The following is a 6168-nucleotide window of genomic DNA, read 5'->3' on the forward strand; positions in this document are numbered from 1 at the left end:
CGTGATCAGTGCATGGTCAAACACGTGAACAGTGTATGATCAGCCACGTGATCAGTGCATGATATCCACGTGATCAGTGCATGATCATCACGTGATCAGTGCATGATCAGCCACGTGATCAGTGCATGCTCAGTCACGTGATCAGGGCCTGTTGAGCTGCGTGAGTACTGTCTGCTCATCTGCTTGAAAATTGCCAGCTGGGCTGCACGATTCCTGCCTGTCATCTGCTTGACAATTGCCAGCTGTGCTGCGTAATTCCTGCCTGCTCAGCTGCTTGATTATTGCCAGCTGAGCAGCATGATTCCTCACACCTGAGTTCCATGATTATTGCCTGCTGACTGTTTGATTCGTGCCTACTCAGCTCTTTGTTTATTGCCTCCAGAGGCAAATGATCAGTGTATGATAGCAAACATGATCAGCGCATGATCAGTCACATGATCAGAGCCATTAAGTCACGTGATCACTACATGATAGTCATGTGATCAGTCCATGCTCAGTCACGGTATCAGTGCATGATCAGCCACGTGATCAGTGCATGATCTGTCACATGATTAGTGTAAGATCATCCACGTGATCAGTGCAAGGGCAGTCATGTGATCAGTGCATGATATAGACGTGATCAGTGCATGATCAGTCTCGTGATCAGTGCATGATCAATCACGTGATCAGTGCATGATCAGCCACGTGATCAGTGCATGGTAGCTACGTGATCAGTGCATGATCAGTCACGTGATCAGTGCATGATCAGCCACGTGATCAGTGCATGATCATCCACGTGATCAGTGCATGATCAGTCACGTGATCAGTGCATGATCAGTCACGTGACCAGTACATGGTAGCTACATGATCATTGCATGATCAGCCACGTGATCAGTGCATGATAGCCACGTGATCAGTGCATGATCAGTCACGTGATCAGTGCATGATCAGTCACGTGATCAGTGCATGATCAGGCACGTGATCAGTGCATGATCAGCCACGTGATCAGTGCATGATAGCCACGTGATCAGTGCATGATCAGTCACGTGATCAGTGCATGATCAGTCACGTGATCAGTGCATGATCAGCCACGTGATCAGTGCATGATCAGCCACGTGATCAGTGCATGATCAGTCACGTGATCAGTGCATGATCAGTCACGTGATCAGTGCATGATCAGTCACGTGATCAGTGCATGGTAGCTACGTGATCAGTGCATGATCAGCCACGTGATCAGTGCATGATAGCCACGTGATCAGTGCATGATCAGTCACGTGATCAGTGCATGATCAGTCACGTGATCAGTGCATGATCAGCCACGTGATCAGTGCATGATCAGGCACGTGATCAGTGCATGTCCAGCCACGTGATCAGTGCATGATAGCCACGTGATCAGTGCATGATCAGTCACGTGATCAGTGCATGATCAGTTACGTGATCAGTGCATGATCAGCCACGTGATCAGTGCATGATCAGCCACGTGATCAGTGCATGATCAGTCACGTGATCAGTGCATGATCAGTCACGTGATCAGTACATGGTAGCTACGTGATCATTGCATGATCAGCCACGTGATCAGTGCATGATAGCCACGTGATCAGTGCATGATCAGCCACGCGATCAGTGCATGAGAGCCACGTGATCAGTGCATGATCAGTCACGTGATACATGTGTGATCAGCCACGTGATCAGTGCATGATGAGCCACGTGATCAGTGCAGGATCAATTACGTGATCAGTGCATGATCAGTCACGTGATCAGTACATGGTTGCTACGTGAGCAGAGCATGATAGCCACGTGGTCAGTGCATGATCAGTCACGTGATCAGTACATGATCAGTCACGTGAACAGTGCATGATCATTCACGTGATCTTTGCATGATCAGTCACGTTATCAGTATATGGTTGCCACGTGATCAAACCATGACAAGCCACGTGAGCAGTGCATGATAGCCACGTGATCAGTGCATGAGTTACGTGAGCAGAGTATGATCAGCCACGTGATCAGTGCATGAGTGTCACGTGATCAGTGCATGATCAGTCACGTGACCAGAACATGGTAGCTACGTGATCATTGCCTGATCAGCCACGTGATCAGTGCATGATAGCCACGTGATCAGTGCATGATCAGTCATGTGATACGTGTGTGATCAGCCACGTGATCTGTGCATGATGAGCCAGGTGATCAGTGCAGGATCAATTAGGTGATCAGTGCATGATCAGTCACGTGACCAGCACATGGTTGCTACGTGATCCTTGCATGATCAGCCACATGAGCAGAGCATGATAGCCACGTGATCAGTGCATGATCAGTCACGTGATCAGTACATGATCAGTCACTTGAACAGTGCATGATTATTGACGTGATCTGTGCATGATCAGTCACGTGACCAGTATATGGTAGCTACGTGTCATTCCATGACGAGCCACGTGAGCAGTGCATGATAGCCACGTGATGTGTGCATGATCAGTTACGTGAGCAGAGTATGATCAGCCACGTGATCAGTGCATGAGTGCCACGTGATCAGTGCATGATATGTCACGTGACAGGTGTGTGATCAGCCACGTGAACAGTGCATGTTCAGCCAAGTGATCAGTGTATGATAGCCACGTGATCAGTGCATGATCAGTTACCTGAGCAGTGTATGATCAGCCACGTGATCAGTGCATGGTCAAACACGTGAACAGTGTATAATCAGCCACGTGATCAGTGCATGATATCCACGTGATCAGTGCATGATCATCACGTGATCAGTGCATGATCAGCCACGTGAACAGTGCATGCTCAGTCACGTGATAAGGGCCTGCTGAGCTGCGTGATTACTGTCTGCTCATCTGCTTGAAAATTGCCAGCTGAGCTGCATGATTCCTGCCTGTCATCTGCTTGACAATTGCCAGCTGTGCTGCGTAATTCCTGCCTGCTCAGCTGCTTGATTATTGCCAGCTGAGCAGCATGATTCCTCACACCTGAGTTCCATGATTATTGCCTGCTGACTGTTTGATTCGTGCCTACTCAGCTCTTTGTTTATTGCCTCCAGAGGCACATGATCAGTGTATGATAGCAAACATGATCAGCGCATGATCAGTCACATGATCAGCGCCATTAAGTCACGTGATCACTACATGATAGTCATGTGATCAGTCCATGCTCAGTCACGGTATCAGTGCATGATCAGCCACGTGATCAGTGCATGATCAGCCACGTGATCAGTGCATGATAGCTATGTGATCAGTGCATGATTTGTCACGTGATCAGTGCATGATCAGGCAGGTGATCAGTGCATGATCATCCACGTGATCAGTGCATGATCAGTCACCTGATGGGTGTATGATCAGTCACGTGACCAGTACATGGTAGCTACATGATCATTGCATGATCAGCCACGTGAGTAGTGCATGATAGCCACGTGATCAGTGCATGATCAGTCACGTGATCAGTGCATGATCAGCCACGTGATCAGTGCATGATAGCTACGTGATCAGTGCATGATCAGTCACGTGATCAGTGCATGATCAGCCACGTGATCAGTGCATGATCAGCCACGTGATCAGTGCATGATCAGTCACGTGATCAGTCATGATCAGTCACGTGATCAGTGCATGGTAGCTACGTGATCAGTGCATGATCAGCCACGTGATCAGTGCATGATAGCCACGTGATCAGTGCATGATCAGTCACGTGATCAGTGCATGATCAGTCATGTGATCAGTGCATGATCAGGCACGTGATCAGTGCATGATCAGCCACGTGATCAGTGCATGATAGCCACGTGATCAGTGCATGATCAGTCACGTGATCAGTGCATGATCAGTCACGTGATCAGTGCATGATCAGCCACGTGATCAGTGCATGATCAGCCACGTGATCAGTGCATGATCAGCCACGTGATCAGTGCATGATCAGTCACGTGATCAGTGCATGATCAGTCACGTGATCAGTGCATGGTAGCTACGTGATCAGTGCATGATCAGCCACGTGATCAGTGCATGATAGCCACGTGATCAGTGCATGATCAGTCACGTGATCAGTGCATGATCAGTCACGTGATCAGTGCATGGTAGCTGCGTGATCATGCATGATCAGCCACGTGATCAGTGCATGATAGCCACGTGATCAGTGCATGATCAGTCACGTGATCAGTGCATGATCAGCCACGTGATCAGTGCATGATCAGCCACGTGATCAGTGCATGATCAGGCACGTGATCAGTGCATGTCCAGCCACGTGATCAGTGCATGATAGCCACGTGATCAGTGCATGATCAGTCACGTGATCAGTGCATGATCAGTCACGTGATCAGTGCATGATCAGCCACGTGATCAGTGCATGATCAGCCACGTGATCAGTGCATGATCAATTACGTGATCAGTGCATGATCAGTCACGTGACCAGTACATGGTAGCTACGTGATCGTTGCATGATCAGCCACGTGAGCAGTGCATGATAGCCACGTGATCAGTGCATGATCAGTCACGTGATCAGTGCATGATCAGTCACGTGATCAGTGCATGATCAGCCACGTGATCAGTGCATGATCAGTCACGTGACCAGTGCATGGTTGCTACGTGATCAGTGCATGATCAGCCACGTGATCAGTGCATGATCAGCCACGTGATCAGTGCATGAGTTACGTGAGCAGTGTATGATCAGCCACGTGATCAGTGCATGAGTGCCACGTGATCAGTGCATGATCAGTCACGTGATCAGTGTGTGATCAGCCACGTGAACAGTGCATGCTCAGTCACGTGATCAGGGCCTGCTGAGCTGCGTGATTACTGTCTGCTCATCTGCTTGACAATTGCCAGCTGAGCTGCACGATTCCTGCCTGTCATCTGCTTGACAATTGCCAGCTGTGCTGCGTAATTCCTGCCTGCTCATCTGCTTGATTATTGCCAGCTGAGCAGCATGATTTCTCAGAGCTGAGTTCCATGATTATAGCCTGCTGACTGATTCCTGCCTACTCAGCTCTTTGTTCATTGCCTCCAGAGGCACATGATCAGTGTATGACACCAAACATGATCAGTGCATGATCAGTCACATGATCAGTGCATGATAAGCCACGTGATCAGTGCATGATCAGTCATGTGATCAGTGCATGATCAGTCATGTGACAGTACATGGTAGCTGCGTGATCAGTGCATGATCAGCCACGTGATCAGTGCATGATAGCCACGTGATCAGTGCATGATCAGTCACGTGATCAGTGCATGATCAGTCACGTGATCAGTGCATGATCAGTCACGTGATCAGTGCATGATCAATTACGTGATCAGTGCATGATCAGTCACGTGATCAGTGCATGGCAGCTACGTGATCAGTGCATGATCAGCCACGTGATCAGTGCATGATAGCCACGTGATCAGTGCATGATCAGTCACGTGATCAGTGCATGATCAGTCATGTGATCAGTGCATGATCAGCCACGTGATCAGTGCATGATCAGCCACGTGATCAGTGCATGATCAATTACGTGATCAGTGCATGATCAGTCACGTGACCAGTACATGGTAGCTACGTGATCATTGCATGATCAGCCACGTGATCAGTGCATGATAGCCACGTGATCAGTGCATGATCAGTCATGTGATACGTGTGTGATCAGCCACGTGATCAGTGCATGATATCCACGTGATCAGTGCATGACAGCCACGTGATCAGTGCATGAGAGCCACGTGATCAGTGCATGATCAGTCACGTGATACATGTGTGATCAGCCACGTGATCAGTGCATGATGAGCCACGTGATCAGTGCAGGATCAATTACGTGATCAGTGCATGATCAGTCACGTGACCAGTACATGGTTGCTACGTGATCATTGCATGATCAGCCACGTGAGCAGAGCATGATAGCCACGTGATCAGTGCATGATCAGTCACGTGATCAGTACATGATCAGTCACGTGAACAGTGCATGATCATTTACGTGATCTTTGCATGATCAGTCACGTGACCAGTATATGGTTGCTACGTGATCATTCCATGACAAGCCACGTGAGCAGTGCATGATAGCCACGTGATGTGTGCATGAGTTACGTGAGCAGAGTATGATCAGCCACGTGATCAGTGCATGAGTGCCACGTGATCAGTGCATGATATGTCACGTGACAGGTGTGTGATCAGCCACGTGAACAGTGCATGTTCAGCCACGTGATCAGTGCATGATAGCCACGTGATCAGTGCATGATCAGT

The sequence above is a fragment of the Bos javanicus genome, unplaced genomic scaffold (assembly GCF_032452875.1).
Source record: "Bos javanicus breed banteng unplaced genomic scaffold, ARS-OSU_banteng_1.0 tig00001624_1, whole genome shotgun sequence".
NCBI lineage: Eukaryota > Metazoa > Chordata > Mammalia > Artiodactyla > Bovidae > Bos > Bos javanicus.